Below are 24,911 nucleotides of genomic sequence, written 5' to 3'. Positions count from 1 at the left end.
ACTCTTCCCATATACTCGTATGAAGACAAAACCTCTTCAAAGCTATTTGAAATGACGTAGACAATACTAGTGGTGATCATTTGCATGACAAAAAACTTAGAGTTCATATATCATTTCTTCTGCTTGTTTTACCCTTGCTGGTTGCTTGTACATTGTAAATGATCCTTTTCTGAAATCCCCTTTCAAAAAAGTTTCCCCTTGATTACTCAAAATTGGTCGACTGAGTTTAATTATGCAGCTACAGCAGTTTCGTAGTGTGCTACGAAACTGTTGTGCATTATGCGTTACCTATAGCAGTTTCATAGCGCGCTACGAAACTGCTGTGTAATCACAAAACACAGTTTAATACCAAAATCTGACTGTCTTGAGCCTCTTTTATATTTAAATGTCCCTTTCAACTGCCCTGAAACTATTCAAAATTGTTGTGTGATTTCCTTAAGGAAATCTTTCCCGCTGGCTTAGCTGCATCTTCAAAAAATTTAAATTGAAAGCTTATTAATTTTCTTCCCATGTATGAACCCTGAACGCGATGATGTTCTAGGTGCAATTTTTTTTTTTCGCTTCATCAATAGTGACAATCCGTTCAAGCAACTCCACTGGTGATGCCTCTGCTGAACAAAGTAGCTTCGCCTTGTTCTCATACATTACATCAACTAATGTGACAAAACGATATGCTGATGTCCTGTTGTGTGCTCCAAAAGTAGGTACGCCTTCCAGTGCAAGAGTATGGAAATGCTTGAAAAGCCCAAAATAATCTGCTGCACCCAAAGGTTTTTCACAGAGATCTTCAAACTGGAAATAAGAACAACCATTGGCTCCCAAAAGGAATCTGTAATGTCTGTCCCATGACAACTTCAACAGTTGTTGGAGTGGCCATATATCCACTTATCAATTCTTGAAATTTTTCTTTGAGCAAATGAGAAGAATCTTTGCCACAAAAATACAATCCTTTCTGAGCTGAAGTGAGCTTTCGATAGTCAGTGGAAGATCCAATCTCATGAACAACACATCGCTCGACCACCTTCATATAAATTATTAGGAGCCCTGTTGGAAGTGGAAACCAAGATAATTCCTTTGTTAAATAAATGTCTAAACATCTGATTCAGGATCAATGCATCTGCCACATCTGTTACCATGAACTCATCAATGCACAACAAAATTGCTTCACTTGAAATATCATTAGCAACAGCATCCAAAGGATCACTTAGACCTTTTTTCTTTTGAAGAAGGCTATGTACATCCAACATAAAATCATGGAAGTGAATTCTCTTCTTCCTCTAAGATTCAGGCATTTGCTCATAGAACATGTCCATTAACATTGTTTTGCCTGTGCCTACCCCACCATATAGGTACAGACCATGAACAGGTGACAAAGAAGCTTGTGGCTTTATGAATGAGAACCAGCTGTTGGATTTATTAGAAGATGTGGATCTTTCCAATCCACAAGATTCAGCTACATCTACCAGCTCATCATATAATATCTGGAGAGCTCTGAGGGTCTCTTCCTGACATGTGTCACCTGCCATGAGTTCTCCTGCTGCTATCCGCCTTTCATACTCTATTAGAGGACCCCCTCTCTCCACATCTTTGCTTGAATCTTTGGCTGTAGATGACAACAAGGTCCTTGAAGTTATAACCTGTTGTAAGCCTATGCTAATTTCCTTCTCCCCGAGAGGACTGCAAGATGTCAAAAATACCGAGGATGACTGCGATTTCACAACCAACCTTCCGCCCCTGCTTATGCACCCATCAGATCCACCCACTTGTGCACACCGAGATATTGATCTTGCACGATAGGCTGCTCTTATCAAAGAAACATCATCATGATTGTGAACACTCGGCTCCTTTTCGAAACTTGCAACCTGTGCGTACCAAGACACCTAATGACCTAATGATGAGGATAAGTGGTTGAATTGACAGGCAAAGTGTATGGGATGATAACTGATGATGTAGAAAGATAATGGATTTTGATAAGTTTGACAGCTGGATGAGATTTGCTATCGATTAGCACGAATCCCCGATTTCGTAGCGCATAAGAACTTTGAAATAGGATTGACATATGGAGCTTAGGTGTGATGTTAGACCAGTGATGGATGAAAACGGAGTGTTGACCTTTATTTGAACATACCAACAAGACTCCTAGGACTTAGACACTAAAGAAAACATGGAAAAATTAAACCCGGACTAACACCTAACCTTTACGATCGAACTGATGTGAACAATTTAGAAATTGTTCCTTAAGTGATAACAAGTTGAATGAGCAATTGCTCAAAGAAAAGAAAAGAAATGATGAGCAATCTATTCATAAGCAGCAAGAGTTGTCTCAAGCATTGAGCAAGTTATAACTATGGAATGAACAGATGAGTAAATCAAAAGAAGAGAAAATCACTCAAATGACAGTTTAGATAGAGCGATTCAAGGAATCTCCCCAAGTAGGAGAATTTAGAACTGAGGCCCTAGAAATTAACAGGGCATTGTCTCGGCAGTTGAACCTACTATTTCACAATATTTCATTGGCAATTCCTCTGTGCGATATCTCATCATCCATGATTGAAAAATCAGTGGATGCAAGACTGGAGTTAGAGAAAGCAGATGAGAAATTAACGAATTTTCTGTGTTGGCAGGATTCGAAAGAGGGAAAAGCTGCCAATTTACCACAAATCCAGGAATCGCATAAAGAAATTTTGTTCACCGAATGGGAGTCTCAGCTAATGAAGGCTGAGAGAGAAACATCCAGATGCAAATTAGCAACAAGTAACCTGGTTGAATTAATCATCAACAGTCTGTATCTATCAAGCTTAATAACAGAATGTTCCCCAGGCAAACTCCCACAAGTGAAATCATTAGAACAACAGTGGAAACAGGAGCTTGAGCAAAGGGAAAAACTGATCGCAGGCATTCACAGCTTAACATGGGAAACCTTTTGGTTTTTCCTTGTGAAACCACATAGTTAGCAAACAGCGATGAGATGTCTCACCGATGCGATTAGTAACATGATCCCCAAGCTTGCAGATGCCACATACACAACTCAGTTAGACTCACGTATGAGTCATCTGCCAGAAGTCCAACCGATGCTTGCCATTTGTCAGTTCTGATCACAAAATGATCAGCCAATACAGTGAACCTCTTTGACCGACTGCAGTACTACTATTTTGGGATGAGTCCCATATTTTTATGTTTCGGTTATACCAACGCATAGCATATTTTCTTTCATAGTTTGTTATTTTTGTAGTATTTATGGACCCTTTCAATGTTTTGTAAAGGGTCCTCAATTTTTTATATTAAGACTTAAATCGGAGGTTGTACTATTGTATTTCCAATATATATATTTTTATAAAAGATTGGACTAGATTTCTGAGTTTTGATAAAGAAGGCTTTTATGTGATATGCACTCTTGCTTCCTATGAAAGTAGTCTCAAATTAAAAGCCAGGATTTGAATGGGATTCATATTGGAGGAGACCCAAATGCATACGGTACTGCTATCTGTGCCTTTGCTATATGCTTCTATATGAATCGACATTTATCAGCTTTGCTAATATTGATGTGTATATGTTTCCATAACAATTTTTTAACCTGTCACTATTGAATGTTTCTGAATTGTCATCTTTCATATGTATATGTCAGTGATATATAACGATCAGTGAGATAATATTTTAATTATTAATTTATTCAATTACTTGAACAAAGTAATTATCTTATGAATGAATATTTTTATTTATGAGTAAGTCATATTCATGTCTACTTGTTAATAAGAAAAACCAAAAATCACTTTAAGAGAAAGAATTCTTGGGATATATTAGTTACTTTTATATATATTTTTTGTATTCTAGAATAGAGCACTTATCACCCCGTTATATATTATAAACCAATCATCCATCCAACTCATATATCATTGGGAAACTGGTCCCATTATATCCAGTCGTAGCCACCACACCAAACAGAAAAGGAGCTGCTTTAACGTCTAGACCGAGTGGTTTACCCTTATGTTGATGCAGCGATTTTCGAGGCATCAACATTTTTGGCGCTAGAAGGAGGGAAAAAGCTGTGAATGGTGAGCAAATCCAAACCTATAGCCCATTTTGAGAGTAAATCTCCCTCCACATCACCTCTGACTTCTCCCTCGCATTCTCAATCTCCAATTTCTAAGTGAGAAATTGAGAAAACAACAATCGCTACTGAACCCCAAAACATCTCAGATAAATCTACTCTTGAACCTCTTGAAGTTCAGTCTTTAATTCACAAACTTCAAGAATTTTCAATATCAATACAGAAATCTGAGTATCTCAAGGCAGTGTGACTTTGCAATACATTCCTTCCCATCCTCTTACCAAACTATAGAGTGAAAATCTTGGTATTGAACCTATAGAATTTCCACTACCTAAAAGAAAAAGAGCAAGGAGGACACCTGAAGAGTCTGATAGTGAGAGTCTTTCATCATCATCATCCATTTCATCAACTCCATTGCAAAGTCAACAATCCACCCCTCCACTCCATATTGTTGTTCAACAGGGTATTGGAACTTCAACGTCTTCTTCCCAACCATTAGGGACTTCATTTGCCCTTTCCTCTATTAGTAGCTCAACAATGGCTCAAAGACCATGGAACAATCGAGGGGCAATCACAATGCCTGCACCCTTGAGTCAATTTCCAGCTCATCTCGATAAATGGCTGCCAAAGTTTAACCCAGATACAAGCATACTAGTGGAAGAACACATAAACAACTTTATGTTGTCAATAAACTTAAAAGGAGTAAGTGAAGAAGATGTGGTTGTTAGGCTTTCCCGTATACTTTCCAAGGAGTAGCTGGGTCTTGGTATTTTTCATTACCATCAGGATCTATTACTAGTTGGAATATTTTCTAAGAGCAGTTCTTGACTAAATATGGGGATGATAGATCAAGAGTAACATTGGTCAACGATCTCTCAAATCTCAAGACTGAACCAAGAGAACCGGTCAAAGATTTCAACTCTCGATTTAATAAGCTCTTAAACAAGATTCCTACTACATCTAAACCTAGTGAAAAGGTTCGAAGTGAATGGTACATATCAGCCTTACCTTCAAATATAGCAATCTTTGTTGACAGAGCTGCAAAGCCCACTTTAGCAGAGAATATGAAGGAAGCAATCGCTGTCGAAAAATGTGTCATCGCCTTAGAGAAGAAAACTGCCATTGAAGAATGAAAGTCCAAAAAGGTTACCTTTAAAGATGATTCAAAGAAGAAAATGGCTAAATATCCATATGATATGGAAGGTCTCCAAAAGGTTCTAAAAACTATGTCAAATGAAATGGTAGAAATAAAAAAACAAGTAGCTGAGACCTCAACTAAGAAGCCATTTAGAAACTTCAAAAGAGCTGAAACAAAACCACCTGATGCTATATCTAATGTAGAATCAGATCTAGACAATGATGAGGAGGAAGATACTATCTTATCATCAGAAGAAGCTGAGGAAGAAGAGGTTGTTGAATTTCATGGTATGTGGGACTTCATTTTACCAAATTCTGATACTGAAAATGAATAGGAAGCATTCCCAGTAAGTACAAGAAGTAAAGGAACCACAGAAATTGTTCAACCAACTCTAAAGAAGAAAAATATGGGTCCTACTACCAAAGATAAGGTTCCCACAAGGAAGTCTACAACAATACCTACTCGAAATCAGTCAACATCTACAAATCCTTCCTCATCATCCAAAACATTGGTAGTCTCAGACTCTATGGATTATAATATCATAGAAGACATGAAGAAGACTAGGAAAATATTTCTTTATTTGAGATTAGTAAGCTCAAACATCAACAAAAATTAATACTTAAAGAATTAAATGTTGTGCCTTCTTCTCCTCTTCCAAGCGTTGTACTATCCAAGGCAACTAATGGAACAGGGAAGCCACCATCCGATAGAGTAGAAGCTATTGATGTTGTTTTAATCGAAGATAGATCTAATTCCCATACTCCTCCTTTTATCTTGACCAATGAGATTTATAATAGAAATTTTCATAACTTCTTGATAGACATAGGGGCTTCATCGAGTATAATGCCAGATTCGGTTTGTTCAAAGCTGAATATTGAACCCCAAAAGTCTGCTGTGCATATTGTCCAGTTGGATAGAACTAAGGTCCAAGTATTAGGAGAAATCAATTCAGTTACCATTAGGCTAGCAGCTGATCCAAGAGTAGTTAAGAGAATTGATATATTAATTGCTGATATTCCTGAGTTTTATGGTTTGATTCTAAGCAGAGATTGGTTTGAGAAACTTCATGGTTACATTTCTACCGATTGGTCTCACATGTGGCTTCCTTATAAAGGAAAGTCAAATCAAATTAAGATTGATCGGGAGAAGCACATGACTCATACTGTAACAGAATTCGATCAAGAGAATCAGCCTATAGCATTCAACAATAACATCCTTGGCAACTACTCATCTGAATCATTCTTTGGTAATTTTAATGCTCAATTATCACCTTTCTCAGTTAATAGTTTCACATCTCAAATATAAAATTTTTCTCATACAAATACATCAAGGTGTGTTAATATTGCTGAGGAAATTGTAAATAAAATTGTAAATAAACCTATATTTTGTTCTTTATATTTTGATGGGTCAAAGTCCAATGACGGTGCAGGAGCAGGATGTATTTTAGTCAGTCTTGAGGGAGAAAAGACTATGCTATCTTGCAGGCTAGAATTTGAGTGTACAAATAATACTGCTGAATATGAGGCATTGATCCAAGGACTTTACAAAGCAATAGGCTTGAAAGTGCAGTATCTTAAAGTATTCAGTGACTCTGAAATCATTATTAAACAAGTAAGGAATACTATACATTGCCTTTCTAGTCATCTTAAACATTATCAGTCCTTGGTTCAAGATCTTGTATCTCATTTTCTTGTGTTTAATATTTCTCCCATTCCTAGATCCTAGAATGCAGGAGTTGATTTACTAGCTAATGTCGCTTCTAAGCTACTACCATCTGAGGATTACAATCCATATAGATTTTCAGTTGAATTAATTTTTAGACCATCGATTCTTGACAATGTCACTAACTGGCGGGTTTGAATTTCTTGACTTCTGATAAATCCTATGATGACCAGATTATTGATGAGAGTGAGCATGATCTTCAAATGAAGCAAAGACTTGAGGATAATTCTATACCTAAACCAGTAGTCAAGCTTGAAGATCTTTATGACAAGGATAGGTTTAAATAGGTTACTAATTCCAAACTTCAGAGCTCCACTTTGAGGTTTGAATAAATAAATCTTGGCACTGAGGTCAAACCACAAACTATCAATCTGGGATTAGGACTTACTCCAGAAGAAAGATTTGCATTTATCAGATTGTTGAATAGATATAAAAATGTCTTCGCTTGGAATTATGATGACTTGAAAACATATGATACTTCTATCATACAACATACAATTCCAATGATATCTGAAGAGAAGCCAGTACAACAAAAATTGAGCATGATTCATCTGAACCTAGAAAGTTAGATTAAAGCAGAGTTAAACAAACTCTTAAAAGCTAAGATAATTTTCCCTGTTAGACATTCAAAATGGGTTTCTAATTTAGTGCCTGTTAGAAAGAAGAATGGTGACATTAGAATTTGCATTGATTTCAGAGATCTTAATAAATCTTGTCAAAAGGATAATTTCCCACTACCAATGATGGAACAAACTGTTCATTCAGTAGCTGGTTCTAAATTAATGCCTTTCTTAGATGGTTTTTCTGGATATAACCAAATATTGGTGCACCCCAATGACAGACTCAAGACTACTTTCAGAACTAAGTGGGGGACATATGCTTACTAGAAAATGCCTTTCGGTTTAATTAATGCTGGAGCTACCTTCCAAAGAGCAATGGATATAGCATTCAAAGGTCTGATTAATAAGTCAGTAGTTGTCTATTTAGATGACATTACTGTCTTTTCCAAGAAAAGATCAAATCATTTGCATGATTTGAAGCAGATCTTTGAACGCTGTATAAGATATGGAATTTCATTAAATCCCAAGAAGTCATTTTTCACTCTCAACCAAGGTAAACTCTTAGGATTCATTGTCTCAAAAGATGGTATTTACATTGATCCAGAAAGAATCAAAGAGATTTCTGATATTCCACTTCCTCATAACAAAAAGTCAATGCAATCATTCTTAGGTCAGATTAATTTTGTAAAATGATTTATCCCAGATTTTTCACAAATTGTTTTACCATTACAGAATATGATCAAGAAAAATTCGGTCTTCAAATGGGGGTATGAAGAAAAGGAAGCTTTTGATTCAATCAAGTAGTCAATCATAAATTCTCTTGCATTAAATACTCCAAATTTTTCTCATCAATTCATTTTATATACTCTAGCATTTGATACCTCTTACGCAGCAGTATTGACACAAATCAATTATCAAAACATGGGAGCACCGATATCATTTTATAGTTCAAATCTTCAAGATGCTGAGCTTAATTACTCAAAAGTTGAAAAACAAGCCTTTGTTGTGTTCAAATCCATTAAACACTTTAGGCCCTTCCTCTTAAAGACTCATACAAAAGTAATAGTCCCTTTTTCAGCAATAAGACAATTACTAGTGCAAAGGGAATTGGGAGAAAAGAGGGCAAACTGGGTTACAGCTCTACAAGAATATGATTTGGATATTAAACCAGCAAAGATTGTCAAAGGCCAAGGTTTTTGCAGGTTGTTAGCAGGAGCTTCTAATATTCAGGAACATGAAGATTCAAACAATATTGAGGAAATCAATGAGATAAGTATCATCAATCCTGAATCTCAATATGCAGATTTGATATTTTATTTAAAAAATGGATATGCTCCTTTTGCTCTTTCCTATAAAAATAAACGTGCCCTAATACTGAAAGCAAAAAACTTCATTATGGTTGATGATGTGTTGTTTAGGAGGAATTATGATTCGATTTTGTTAAGATGCCTGGAAAAAACTGAAGCCTAAAAGGTCTTGCAGGAATTACATGATGGTCCAGTAGGTGGACATTTTGGAGCTGATACAATAGCTCACAAAATTATACATGTTGGGTATTATTGGCCGACCTTATTTAAAGATACGTATGAATATGTGAGGAAAGGCAGAACGTGTCAAACTGCGAGTGGAAGACAAAGAAAGCCAGTTTTTCCTTTGCAACCAGTTAACATTGAGCAGCCCTTTGAACAATGGGGATTAGATATCATTGGAGAAATTACTCCTCATTCTTCCAAATAGCACAGGTACATCCTTACAGCCACGGATTACTTTAATAAGTGGGTAGAAGAAATACCTTTGAAGGCAACCAACTCTGAGACAATCATCAAATTCATAAATCAGTTCATCATTACTAGGCTTGGTGTACCAATGCTCTTATTTTCGATAATGTATCTTATTTCTCTAGTAATACTATACTTGAATTTGCTATCAAAAGAGGGTTTAAATTGAAATATTCTGCAAACTACTATCCTCAGGGTAATGGTGTAGCAGAATCAACCAATAAAAATCTCATCAAAATCATTAAGAGAACTGTTGATCAGAATCAAAAGAATTGGCATAAGTATTTAATATTTGCATTATGGGTAGATCTCATAATGCAGAAGGCCTCAATAGGCACTTCTCCATTTAATCTGGTGTATGGAAAGGAGGCTATCATACCGGCAAACTTAGCACTCCCTTCCCTGGCCCTGGTGTAGTTTATTGAAGAAAATCCCTCATCTTCTATTCAATTGAGACATAATCAGATCCTTAAATTAGAAGAAGATAGAGAGAAAGCCAGAATTACACATGCAAAGCATCAACAAGTTATTAAGTCTTCTTTTGATACAATTTCTACCAGCCCAAAATTTTTACAAGTTGGTGATCTTGTTTTGAAATGGGACAAAGCACACAAGGATAAAGGAAAACACACTAAATTTCAGAAAATGTGGCTAGGACCGTTTCAAATCATCGAGAAGATAGTCCCATCAACATTTATATTGCAAGATCTATCAGGAAAGAGAGATATTACACTAAAAAATGTCACCATGACTATTTACAGTTAGTATGGCTCTATCAACAGTCATGCTATCCCCTTAGGCAAGTCTTATGCCTCTGCTCTCCATGTCAAACTCCAAGAAGAGAGAAAGTCTTTGTAAATGTATTTATCTCTGGGTACGCAGGTTCTCTCAACCTTACCTGCAGGTACGCACCCAATGTTCACAATGCCTGCGTCCAAAGACGCTCTGTATGTAAAGGGGCATGTGCATCCCCCTGTAAAGGTCAAAATGCGCAAGTTTCATCTTTAAAAAGTTACTTGTGGTCATTTCTAGAGCATTCTAGAAGGTTGTTCGACGTGTATTGAGCGCCTCCAGATGGTTCATGTATCCCTACCAAAGAGGAACTTATCCCATCAAGAGAGGAGCTATCCCATCCAAAGAGGGGATTATCCCATTGATGGTGGACCTGATTAACTTCCTCTTGAGCACTATAAATACATGCATTGGGCCAGAAGGAGGGGAGGTTGAAAGCTAAAAATTTCTAAGGGTAGATGCTGCAGGAATTAGGACTCCCATTTAGAAGCTTGTGAGGAGAGATTACCATCTTTGCTTGTTCTATTTGGAAGTGGGTGAGCTTTGTCAAAGTAAAGGAGAACTCTTGATGGACCCTGGGAGGGACTTGCACAACACCAAGGCTCAGGTTGTAATTGTTCCTTTTGTTTCCTATTAATGCAAATGAGTCCATTCTTCTCAATAACTTGTTATTTATGAGTTGTTTCATATACTCCTTGGTCTATATGTTAAATGTGTTTTATTTTATGAGATTATCAAGTGCTATTTAATCGTTTGATTGTTAGTGAATGCAGGTTTCAAAGTGAAGGAGGAGCTCATCCGGATCGGCGAGGCTGGACTACTACAACAGCGTTGGACTACAGGTAGGATCTAAACACTTGATTTCTTGTATGGTAAATGCATGTTTAGAGAAGGATTGCTCTTGTTTGCCATTTTGTCAGGTGGAAAGAGTCGTTTGTGCGGACACAACCAACCTCCCTAGGAGCCTAAGACTCTCTAGTGACAAACAAGACAAACAAGAGCAATCCTTCTCTAAACATGCATTTACCATACAAGAAATCAAGTGTTTAGATCCTACCTGTAGTCCAACGCTGTTGTAGTAGTCCAGCCTCGCCGATCCAGATGAGCTCCTCCTTCACTTTGAAACCTGCATTCACTAACAATCAAACGATTAAATAGCACTTGATAATCTCATAAAATAAAACACATTTAACATATAGACCAAGGAGTATATGAAACAACTCATAAATAACAAGTTATTGATTCCGTGTGACAAAATGGCGACTCCGCTGGGGACTCCATTGATGTGAAAGTTTTTTTCTTTGAATGAACTTTGCTCTGAGAAAATTGGTTTATTTTTCTGGTTTTTGGCTCTGTGACTTTGTTTTTGGGTGGGTTAGCTTAGGATTAAATTAGATTTAGTTTTTCTTGAATTTTCTGGTAGGACGCACCCTCTGAGTATTGCACAGTGCGTCCCTGTACGCACTGTCGCTGTGTGCACAGAGCGGGCCCGCACCTGTCTTAACAGGTTGCCTGCGTCCCCTGCTAAAATTTAAGAAAATTTCATTTTTTACATTTTTCTCTTAGATTTTGCTTTTTCTTAGTTTTTACTGCCCAGATCCACTGGTTACCTGTCAGAGATCTTCATCTAAGCTTGTTTCATTGGCATTCTTACTCTAAGCTTTCATCAATTGGGTGTCTTGAGTCTCTTTTTGAGAAATTCTTGATTTGTTTTCCTTTGGTCATTACTTGGAGGTTTGTCTCAGTCTTTTCACAATTTTGCATCTTTTTGCTTCTGTTTTTGCAAAAAAAAATTTCCCCCTCATTCGCCGGGGGGGGCTAAATTGTGTATGAGTGTTAATCGCCTTTGAGTGTTTTTATTTTTGATCTTTGGAACTCTCACCCAGTTTTCTCGACTTGCACTTGATTGGTTCTTAGATTACATTAGAATTGTCTTGTGTTTGAGAATTCTCTTGCATAGATCACATTTGCATAATTAGAATTCTCATTTTAAGAATATGAATGAAAATGTGCATAGATTACATTTGCATACTTTTCAAGTGAATTGTGCCTAGATTACAATTGCATCGTTTACGTTCTGAAAAATCAATTGTAGATTTAGATCAGTTTTCTTTGATTTGAATTTACACAAAAAAATTAAAAACTGTTTGGGAATTGATTTGCATTAGTTTTTCTTGATGAAATTAGTGCATTAGAGAATTTGTTATATTTTCTCTTAGTGATCAATTTTTGCATTGTTGGAAGTGAATGGAAACTCTCTCCTTACTTTAGTTAGGATTCATCGAATTGAAAAGATTACATTATCATATTCGATTGCATTCAGTTGAGTCGGGTCATAACACCATTGGTTTCGTATCCATTTACCCATTTGAGTAATAACAGCCTTAATAACACAGCGCTTAATTAAAATTCATCTAGTAATTTTTACATTTCTAGGGCTCTGATACACCAACTAGCTTAGGCTAGTGTCTTGGATTAGGATCTAGTTAACAATCCAAGACAGTAAACCAAACAAGTAGCTCATCTTGTGGTAGGATAAATCCAACTGTTTCATTTGTACTCTGGGAAAGCTCCTCTTAAAGGAGAAGCACGAGACCGTGTCCGAACCAGTGAGGGGATCAATCCTCCTTCATTGGGAAAGACGCCAGATACGCACGTACTACAAACGGTAAACCTCGGATTATTGTCAAGGAGCCTGGGGTCACTTGTTGGTAAACCTTGGATTATTGTCAAGGAGCCGGCAAGGGGATTGAGCTTGTTACTCTGCCCTTGCGTGCTATCGGGTCGTAGACTGTTCCCCCAGGTATATTTGTTGCTGTTGGTAACCTTAGTGACCATTATCTTTAGGGTTCTACCCAAGGTGACGGTGGAGGGAAGATCCCACTGTACCTGGAGCAGACGTCGGCTAGACTCACTTGGATTTTCTGGGGGGTTCACTTCACTCGAGACGGTTAAAGTGGAGGAACTTGTGCCGGTCTATTCATTAAGCAGGTTGCCGGGGTAACTGTTCCACCCGCCACTTCTATACTGAATTCTGCGATGTTGGGTTCATCACCAACTAGTGTTTTCGGTCCGGAAGGTTACTGTTTGTGTGTGGTTTGACTCCTAGATTTGTTAGCGCGTGTTAATTTGTTTGTTTTTACTTTTAGAGACCATAGGTGTGAATAGTGAATTTTAATTGTTAGGTGTGAATTGTGAATTGTTAATTTTAGTTTTAAATTGTTAATAAAATTCACTGAAGTTGAATATAATGGCAAATGTTCTGGAATTTATCAACCTAGGAACCCCTCCTAATGAGAATCCTAGTACTTTTCCTTACTTTGGAAATGTTGGTCCTCCTTATATGGCTACTTTGTCATTACCTGGATTTACAATAGGTTTACCGATATGGTTATTTTCAACTTCGTTGGCCCAAAATACTCCAATTGTTCCACCTCAACCGAATGCTTCACCTCAACAGAGTTCACCATCTCAACATCACCAACCTTCTGTTGACCCTTTACCTTCTTCGCCTAATTTTTCTTCCTCCATTTCTTCCTCTTCGCCTAGTAAAAGCCTTGACGCTAGTAACCAGGTGTCTAAGAAGAAGAAGAAAGGGAAGAAGAAGAAGAAGAAGAAGAAGAAGCAAGATAAGAAAGAAGTCAACCAACCAACCGTGACTGTAAGTGTTAGTTGTGTTGAGGAAAACTCTGACATGCATCGTAAACCCAAATACCCTTGCAGGCTTTGGAAGGGTGACCACTTCCTTGTCAATTGTCCTGGTATTCCAAAGGTCTTGGAAGTATGGTCAGAAAAATCACATCAACTTTCCATTGATCCATCAACCAGTGATAGTCAGGTTCCTGGGAAAAAGGGTAAAGTTAGGTTTCCTTGTAAGTTATGCAAAGGGAGTCATCAAACTCACATTTTCCCTCACATGGATGAAGCCTCAAAATTGTTGGAAAACCTTCCTGTTCCACGGCAAGAATTTCCAACTGGTTACCGTAAAATTTCTCCCAACCTACCGTCAACTGACGGAGTGATTGATCTAACTTCAAGTACGGTCAATCACACTCTTCCATTGGGGAGTGAAACTCATGTCACTCACGTTGATGATCCATTAGTTGATCAAGTGGTCGATTCAATTTCACATTCGGTCGACCACACTCTCCCTTTCGAGAGTAAATTTCATACCGCTGATGTTCTTCTTGTTACATCAGATTCTTCTATGCCGGGGGGCATTTCACCTGTTTCTACAGAACCCCCTCCAAGTACTGAGGTCTTTTCCTTTGATTGGAATAGACTGACAGAACCTCGTCTTCCTTCCTCCATCGCTTTCCAAATCATTGTCAAGGCTGGTGGTAGGGACATACATCGTACTCAGGTAGATGAAGGTGCTTCTGTTAGTATTTTATCCTCAACTGTTTGGAAAGCTTTGGGTTCCCCTCAGCTTGCACCTATTACACAGAATCTGAAAGCTTTTAACAGAACCATTAGCGAACCTTTAGGGATCCTTCCTAAGTTTTCTATTACCTTGGAAGGTAAAATTGTCTGTATTGATCTTATGGTAATTCGAGGTCCCTTGGATTTCAATTTACTCCTTGGGCGAGACTATGTTTATGCAATGAAAGTTGTCGTATCGACACTCTTTCGCGTGATGTCTTTCCCTCACAATGGCAGTATTGTGACTGTAGACCAGCTTTTGTTCCCTAGTCTTGTTTCAACTACCAGTAATATGACACCCCTAAATGTTCCTGATTCTAAAGTGGTATCTACCCCGCCACGGGTTAATTATGTGGCAACTGGTCCCATGTTTTCAGTTACCGATGTAAGTGAGCCTCTCACTATTTGCTCATCTTCCTTTGATTTAGATCCGGTAATTGACATGGAAAACTCTATGGGATTACATGAACACGATGTTCTTATCCCTTTTGAGTCCCTTGACATGTGTTCCTTCCAGAGAACTATTCTTCCTTCTGATGAAGACCTCTTGGAAGCCATGATCAAGGTGTGTCCATTGACATGTCTTTCTTCCAATTAGAAGCCATGATCAGTGAGTGCGAGGAAAGTTCCTTTTACTGAGTCAACCTCGTTAAAAAATGAATCAGTGAGTACGAGGACAGTTCTTTTCCTGTGTCAACCTCGTTAAAAAATGAATCAGTTAGTGCGAGGATAGTTTTTTCCTGTATCAACCTCGTTAAAAAATGAAATAGGCTGTAGTGAGGATAGTTTTTTCCTGTATCAACCTCGTTAAAAAATGAAATAGGAGGTCATGAGGATATTTCTTTTACTGAGTCAACCTCATTAAAAAATGAATCAGGTAGGTATTAGGTTATATAGATAGATTGTAGAAAGTAGGATTAGTGAGGAAAGTTCCTGTTACTGAGTCAACCTCGTTAAAATAATGAATCAGGTTTGAGGAAAGTTCCTTTTACTGTGTCAACCTCGTTAAAAAATGAATCAGTGTGTAAGAGGACAGTTCTTTTCTTGTGTCAACCTCGTTAAAAAATGAAACAACTCCCTTTTCAAGTCGAATCTTTACAAGATCTTGAAAGTAAAGCTTCGTTCCATCCAACTGGTTGCATGAAATGAAGCTTGGGGGGCATGTACCTTGATTTGCGTCATTATGCTGGGGGCATGCGAACTTCTTGAGCATAGTTCCTTATCTTGTGTCAAGCTCATTAAAAAATGAAACAAGGATAGGTTAGATAGGTAGATTTTAGAGAGTAGTTATGAGCATAGTTCCTTGTCTTGTGTCAAGCTCATTAAAAAATGAATCAAGGATTTTAGAGCATAGTTCCCTGTCTTGTGTCAAGCTCGTTAAAAAATGAATCAAGGTTTTTAGAGTAAAGTTTTTTGTTAGGTAGCTTGTAGAGAGTAGTTACGAGCATAGTTCCTTATCTTGTGTCAAGCTCGTTTAAAAAATGAAACAAGGGTTTTGAGGATAGTTCTTTTCTTGTGTCAACCTCACTAAAAATTGAAACAACTCCCACGAGTCTTTCCAAGATTTCGAAAGTAAAGCTTCATTTCATCCAATTGGTTGAATGCAATGAAGCTTGGGGGGCATGTACCTCGTTTTGCGTCATTACGCTGGGGGCATGTGAACTTATAACAAGCATAGTTTTTCGTTTCAAGCTTGCGTAAACATGAAACTGAATCCGAGCATAGTTCTTTTCCTGTGTCAAGCTTGTTAAAAAATGAAACAAATCCTCCCCTAATTGAGTCGAGAGTTTGACTAGATCTCATAGATGTTAAGTTGTATATTTAGGTTAGTTATTTCAGTTTTTGTTTTAGGTCCAGTCTTTCAAATGATCTCGTAGCTGAACCTTCATTTCATCCAACTGTTTGAATGAAATGAAGCTGGGGGGGCATGCGCTCTAGCAATTATGCTTAGGGGGCATCAAGCACAGTTTTCTCTCTGTTTCAAGCTTGTTTAAAAAATGAAACTACTTTGAAGCATAGTTTTTCTCTGTTTCAAGCTTTTGTAAAAATGAAACCTATCTCGAGTCAATTTCAGTTATTTTCAAGACTCGTTAAACTCATGAAAATCCCGAGATTATTTTGCTATCTTTCATTCTCGTAAAACAAATGAAAATGTTGAGTTCTTTCCGTCTTTTCCTGCTCGTAAATTAAATTGAAAGTCGGCCATATGAGTACATTTTTATCATTTTTTCAAACTCATTAAAACTTACGAAAAAATGAAAACCATGAGTACATTTTTATCCCTTTTTCAAACTCGTTAAAACTTACGAAAAAGTGAAACCTTGGAGTTCTCTTTTAAGCCCTTTTCTGACTCCTAAAACATGAAAAGATTGCCAAGCGTTTCTTTTACACTCGTTAAAACGGAATTAAAAGACGGTCCTCTTATAGCCCTTTTCTGACCATAAAAACAGGAAAAGATTGCCGGGTTTTTGTCGTTTCAAACTCGATACTGGAAATAAAACGACGTGTCCTTGATCGCTTTTTACTTTTCAGGTCAGTGGCACTAATTATGAAAGTACTCCTTGGTCGCAAGATCAAGCGGTTCCCCCAGGTATTATTTTATACTTTTTCGGGCTTGGGGGACACAACTTTACGAAAAAGTTCAACCTAGAGTCTTCTTAAGTTTTTCAGACTCTCTAAAATTGAAAAACGCCGAGTTTCTCCTATACTGGGCTCGTTAAACATTTCACAGTAAAGGACCTATTCAATTACAAACAGGAACGAACCACTCCTTCCTAGGGTTCGAATCAAAACTAGGTTGGACTCATCCGAAGGATGAGCTTATAACCAAGCATATGTTATCCTCCTCAAGCTTGTTAAAAATAAAGAGGTACTTGCCAGAAATGGTGGGGGAAAAGAGAGAAGAATGAGCCCATTTGTTATCCTTTGTCTCAGAAGAAACCTTACTACCACTCTTGAACACGACACTTTTCATTCACCTGGGTTGGGAAATCCTTTGCCTCACAGTTGATCAAACCACATTGAAAGTCTTCAGCCGGGTTCCGGGGATTAACTTTGAGTCACTCGTTACCAAGCCATCTGTTGTGTCGTTATGTGTTCAAGAGGTCTGCAAACAAAACTTTCATCTGCAAAATACTTTGTCATCCATTTTGACCATCCCTGAGTCAGTCCTTACAGCAACATTTTCTTCAACTTGAACTATGATTTCGTGTTGTGGGCTTGCCTGCAACGGGTCGCTTTCTATCGACATCAGCACATTATCTAGAAAGATGACTTAGAAATCGTCAGTACCTTGAAGTCTGCATGCATCAATGGCAGGTTTCTCGCCTTTGACGACAGTTTACATCATTGACTTTCGATCAAGGGATTCCGTGACGTGTTCGACATCAACTCATTCATTCACATTTCATGGATTGTACTGGATACTTTGAGAACCATTGACATCACTGGTGGTCTCTCTCACACTTGTTAACAGTTTACATCATTGACTGGTAATCAAGTGGTTTCTACCATGTTCGACATCAACTCGTTTATTCGCATGGCTAGAATCGTACCAATTCGGGAAGTAGAAAAGAAGACCCTGGATCTAGTTTCCACCATCCAGGCTGCGAGGAGTTTTGTATTCATTATATAGTAGACCAATTATAAACAGATGGTTGCGTCCATACTGTGTCTACAAAAGTCTATGATTATGATGTACTGCAAGATCATTTCTGTATCAGAGTAGTTAGTCTGTTAGTTAAAGTTTTGATCTGAGTATGGGAATGCCTACCTCAGCGATGATATAATCTTATACATGTATTTTGTGTTGAAAATTGCAGGTTCTGACCGGGCTCTCCACGAGATAATCCTTGAAATGATAAAGCGCTTCACCCTTCCTAGATAATACAAAACCCTAATCTACTACAGGCTTCACACTTTAGGGGGCAATCTGTTACACTAAAAAATGTCACTATGACTATTTACAGTTAGTATGGCTCTATCAACAGTCATGCTATCCCCTTAGGCAAGTCTTATGCCTTTGCTCTCCATGTCAAACTCCAAGAAGAGAGAAAGTCTTTGTAAATGTATTTATCTCTGGCTACGCAGGTTCTCTCAACCTTACCTGCGGGTACGCACCCAATGTTCACAATGCCTGCGTCCAAAGACGCTCTGTATGTAAAGGGGCAGGTGCGTCCCCCTGTAAAGGTCAAAATGCGCAAGTTTCATCTTTAAAAAGTTACTTGTGGTCATTTCTAGAGCATTCTAGAAGATTGTTCGACGTGTATTGAGCGCCTCCAGATAGTTCATGTATCCCTACCAAAGAGGAACTTATCCCATCAAGAGAGGAGCTATCCCATCCAAAGAGGGGATTATCCCATTGATGGTGGACCTGATTAACTTCCTCTTGAGCACTATAAATACAGGCATTGGGCCAGAAGGAGGGGAGGTTGAAAGCTAAAAATTTCTAAGGGTAGATGCTGCAGGGATTAGGACTCCCATTTAGAAGCTTGTGAGGAGAGATTACCATCTTTGCTTGTTCTATTTGGAAGTGGGTGAGCTTTGTCAAAGTAAAGGAGAACTCTTGATGGACCCTGGGAGGGACTTGCACAACACCAAGGCTCAGGTTGTAATTGTTCCTTTTGTTTCCTATTAATGCAAATGAGTCCATTCTTCTCAATAACTTGTTATTTATGAGTTGTTTCATATACTCCTTGGTCTATATGTTAAATGTGTTTTATTTTATGAGATTATCAAGTGCTATTTAATCGTTTGATTGTTAGTGAATGCAGGTTTCAAAGTGAAGGAGGAGCTCATCCGGATCGGCGAGGCTGGACTACTACAACAGCGTTGGACTACAGGTAGGATCTAAACACTTGATTTCTTGTATGGTAAATGCATGTTTAGAGAAGGATTGCTCTTGTTTGTCTTGTTTGTCACTAGAGAGTCTTAGGCTCCTAGGGAGGTTGGTTGTGTTCGCACAAACGACTCTTTCCGCCTGACAAGAGATTGTCTTCCTGTCAATGGGCTTATTTTAAAAAACTTCTTTACTTGAGGGGGTAATCCCTTCTTATTTGTAAATATTCAATTTTTAGCTATATTTGTGTGAATTTGCAGTTTTGTTTGTTTCTTAGAAAATAAGGTTGTAAATAGCCTTCTATTGGTCTTTACTATTTTGAAAAAGTTTCTAAAGAAAATGGTGTTAATATTTACTTTTGATGAATGGAAGCCTTGAAGGAAAAGAGGAAAGTTCTAGGAAATAAGGTTATCAATAAAAATCAAAGATGATCCAAACTTAGCATCTTCAACTCTTAAACTGTCATCCATGTTCTCTTAAGGAGTAAATCATTCACCCCATCCATAAAAGTTTATGATTTTTCAAAGTGTAATTCTAAAATATGTTTAATATAAGAGATAATAGGTCTCATTACGAGTATGCTTACCATGATCATAGGGAACTAATTCAACTGACATTACCAATACTGCATACCAGAATAGGGTAATGAATTATAATTATAAGATAAGGGGTCTCATCACGAGCCAGCTTGTTCAGTTAAATTACAACCAGTGAATGGCATTGCCAATAGCTGGCCACCAAACCAGGACAATGGATTTTTATCTTTTAAAATAAGAAATAAAGAAGATGGAAAATACAAAAAGAAGCAAAATATGTGGAAACATATCTTTTTGGATTGATTCTTAGAAATTATACTCTCAAATGGATGGGACAATGAATGATTGAATGGTTAAAAGGTAACCCTGTCAAGACTATAAATGTTTGCTGGCAGCAAAGGATCTACCTGTGACAACAGAGCCATTATATAAGCTAAGTTGGAGAAATATTTTTGTTTTATCTTTATCGACCAATTAAGGATTAATAAAACTTGGAATGTTTTTTTTTGAGATAAGAAAGAGATAGCAGACATGGTTTTCATTATATTCAGAGTTCATAATTATCTAGTTATTTTAGATTTTTTCTATACCCAAAGGTTTTCAGATTAAGAAAGTTAGAATATTGCATTACTTTCTCAGAGATAACTATTTCTCCCAGTGAATCGCCAATTTTTGTGTTGTACAACAACCCTCCCCCATTTCTAAAAAACTTTTACAAAAACCTTTAGCTAGAAATGGGTCCCTTTTAAAACTTAGTGAAATTTGTGATTTAATAAACCTACATGCCTGGCATTAATCATATCATACATTAAAAAAAAAAAAAAAAAACCTTTATCAAAAGGCCCGATGTAATTTAACTATTATATGAAACCTTTTGAATAAAATATAAAGTATTCCTTTCAACAAATCATCATAAATAATTTTTTGATGCAATAAAGCGATCGAAGATCACATATCGTAATGATCAAAGGATACACTCAAAAAGGAGCCTCATCAAAACCTCTGATCCGATAAACGTAATCACAATTGGTAGTTGGAGGTATCATATGACAAAATGCCAAAGCACTAGCCAATTTTCTGATTGTAATTCATAAATAAGGTGCCCATTTCAAGGATAAATCATTGAAGAGGTATGGTTTGGAGAAGAGAAATTCACTTATGTAAGGCTTTTTGGCAGCCTCACTAATCCCCATGTTCTTCTTCTGTATGCCCCCAGTAAACTATTGGCTTGTGAGTTAGCATATTAGATAACAGTTGTGGGAACGTCAAAGACCCTTAAGCATTCCAAGAAACACATGTGGCCTACATTTCCCCTTTGGTGTGGTGTTTTTACCTTGCATGATTATAAACATGCAGAGAAAGAGGTCGAGAAAATTCAGATGTTAAATCTCGCAACTATTCCAACGAGGTAGTATGACCCTAAAAAGATTGCCTATAATGTTACTTCTCAGGCTAAACTCACCAGATTTGATCATGAAGAGGATATCTTTGATGACTTGTTTTCTTCAATAGAACTATTTTTCTAGGTCAAGGGGTTTGGCTAAGATTAAATTGCGAATAGAAGAATTCAATAGGCTCAGAGCCTAGAGACTGCAAACTTTGCCTTTGGATTTATTAGCCACAAACCCAACAGTTCAACCACAAGGTCAGAATGAATAGAAAATTGCTGAGAATCCCACTTTAGTGGAATAGGTTATTGAGAAGAAGAAGACACCTGAACTAGAGCAGAAGCAGGTAACAAGTAGTGGACCCTTTGATACACACAGTAATGTTGACCAAAAGTTGATCAAGGAATGGGAACAATTTGATTTTATCATCAATACCCAAGGGTTTACTACACCAGAGGTGTCTACAACACAGAAAATAGTAGTCAACACAGTTCTGATTGAAGGAACAAGCGACCCACCCAAGATTCATAAAGACATAGAGATAATCCCTGAAAATCCCTCCAATGAGATTGTTTTGCATGTAGAAGAGATACCACCACTAGATATCTTCTATAGCCCTAAGCATAGGGTTGTAGTCAAAAGACAAAGGAAAAAGAGGAAAATTGATCATTCTCCTCTTTTGACTCCTCAAATGGAAATGATGAATGTGATATGGAGGGAGGAAGTAAATCCTTCCGAAGATCTAACCAAACTTTCTCAGTATGCCAGAGCATATACAACGGCAACAATGGATAAGGCATTGGAGGTCAGTAACTTATTTAAAGAAAAGGACCAAGCAATCAGTCTGCTAGAGGCATAGTCACAAGAAAAACAACAGAAGATAGAACAGTTGGAACAACAGTTAACAACACAGAAACAACTTAATGAACAGTTGAATGAGAAATTGCTCAAAGAAAAGCAAAGAATTGATGAGCAAGCTATTCATAAGCAGCAAGAGTTGTCTCAAGCATTAAGCAAGTTACAGCTATTGAATGAACAAATGAGTAAATCAAAAGAAGAGCAAATCGCTCAAATGACAGTTTAGATAGAGCGATTCAAGGAATATCCCCAAGTAGGAGAATTTAGAACTAAGGCCCTAGAAATTACGAGGGCATTGTCTTGGCAGTTGAACCTACTATGTCACAATATTTCATTGGAAGTTCCTTTGTGCGATATCTCATCATCCATGATTGAAAAATCAATGAATGCAAGACTGGAGTTAGAGAAAGCAGATGAGAACTTAATGAATTTTCTGTCTTGGCAAGATTTGAAAGAGGGAAAAGCTACCAATTTAAAACAAATCCAAGAATCAAATAAAGAAATTATATTCATCGAATGGGAGTCTCAGCTAATGGAGGCCGAGAGAGCACCATCTAGATGCAGATTAGCAACAAGTAACCTGGTTGAAAAAATCAACAATAGTCTGTATCTATCAAGCTTAATAATAGAATGTTCCCCAGGCAAACTCCCACAAATGAAATCATTAGAACAACAGTGGAAACAAGAGCTTGAGCAAAGGGAAAAACTAATCGCAGGAATTCACAGCTTAACATGGGAAAACTTTTGGTTTTTCCTTGTGAAACCACAGTCAGCAAACAGCGATGATATGTCTCACTAATGCGATTAGTCACATGATCCCCGAGCTTGTAGATGCCACATACACAGCTCAGTTACACTCACATATGAGTCATCCACCAGAAGTCCACCCAATGCTTGCCATTTGTCAGTTCCGATTACAAAATGATTGGCCAATACAGTGAACCTCTTTGACTGACTGTAGTACTGCTATTTTGGGATGAGTCCCATATTTTTATGTTTCAGTTATACTAGCGCATAACATATTTTCTTTCATAGTTTGTTATTTTTTGTAGTATTTATAGACCCTTTCAATGTTTTGGAAAGGGTCCTTAATTTTTTGTATTAAGACTTAAATCGGAGGTTGCACTATTGTACTTTGGATATATATATTTTTATAAAATACTGGACCAGAATTCTGAGTTTTGATAAAGGAGGATTTTATGTCATATGCACTTTTGCTTCCTATAAAAGTAGTCTCAAATTAAAAGCTAGGATTTGAATGGGATTCATATCGGAGGAGACCCAAATGCATACGGTACTACTATATTTGCCTTTTCTATATGCTTCTATATGAATCAACATTTATCAACTTTGCTATTATTCATGTGTATATGTTTCCATAACAATTCTTTAAACCGTCACATTCAATGTTTCTGAATTGTCATCTTTCATATGTATATGTCAGTGATATATAATGATCAGTGCGATAATATTTTAATTATTACTTTTTTTAATTACTTGAACAAATTAATTATCTTATGAATGAATATTTTTATTTATGAGTAAGTCATCTTCATGTTTACTTGTTAATAAGAACAACCAAAAATTGCATTAAGAGAAAGAATTCCCGGGATAGATTAGTTACTTTTATATATATTTTTTGCATTTTAGAATAGAGCACTTATCACCCCCGTTAGATATTATAAACCAATCATCCATCCAACTCATATATCATTGGGAAACTGGTCCCATTATATCCAGTCAGAGCCACCACACCAAACGGAAAAGGAGCTACTTTAAGGTCTGGACCCGGTGGTTTTCCCCGATGTTGATGTAGTGATTTTCGGGGCATCAAAAGGACTGCAAAAGTATTAAATACAATAACACTACTTTAACATTTCATAAGTATGATCAATATTAAGATCAACATGATTCATATTTTCTTCCTTAAAATTCTAGGAAAAGAGTTTAAAGTAGAAGGAGTCTTCACACAATAATTAGATCTGGTATTAGTCTTTTTGACACTCTCTAGTCTTGTTCACTTATAGACATGGCATAGAGAATAATAGAAGTGTGTTGTGATCTTCGCTTATAATATAGTGTAATCCTTTGAAGCAATTATGTCATGCAATAGAGTCCATTAGGAGTTTTATTTATTAGTCTTTGGCCTTGTATACAATAGCTTCAATTTCACACAAATGTCCTGTAATGATTTGGAATATAGCTCTGCTCTATATTAGTGTTCCTTTGGTTTGTATGTTGCTAATATAACTCTCCTTCACACATCATCAATCCATTGCATACAATGAATGTTATGCATTGCATATATTTACTCAATAAAGATTTACAACAACATGTGATACATAATTCCTTCATTATTCATAGTTATATTTAAACTATTTTGCAAGGAATCTTATCATTAACCAAAGACATGAAGTATTATACCCGAATGAGGTCTGACCAATAAGTTGAATAATTTTTTCTACCATTCTTCCTACTTTGAGTAGATTTCAACATCTTGTATAGAAGTTTAAACTTCATGAATCTAAGATCCATACTTTAACTTTCCTCGGCTCACCAAAAAAATTCACCATGAACTCCCTCATGACGTGTTACATATTTATTTCATTGGCCCATATTCCTATGCTGCTTGCACCACTATTTGGATGGTATCAACTCCCAAGAGAAATCATGCGATGGACCCTATAGGGACATATTCCCTATTTTCCCAGTGCACTTAACTACAACTGAGTTTTGAATATAGTTTAGGCTCTATCCCTCACCCGATTTATTTCAAGACAAATTTTTAGATTAATCATGATTAGGCACATATGATCACAAGCTACAGGATTT

The 24,911-nt window shown here is 37.1% G+C and overlaps 1 pseudogene; it reads right to left on the bottom strand.

The window, feature by feature from the left end:
- Positions 1-479: 479 nt before the first annotated feature.
- Positions 480-24,911, bottom strand: part of LOC149188240 (uncharacterized) — a 126,916-nt pseudogene continuing 102,484 nt past the window's right edge.

This window comes from Pinus tabuliformis, chromosome 3_1 (assembly GCF_031772625.1).
Source record: "Pinus tabuliformis cultivar Carrire ecotype Pingquan chromosome 3_1, CPIR1, whole genome shotgun sequence".
Lineage (NCBI taxonomy): Eukaryota > Viridiplantae > Streptophyta > Pinopsida > Pinales > Pinaceae > Pinus > Pinus tabuliformis.
This window is presented reverse-complemented; position numbering and strand designations above follow the sequence as displayed.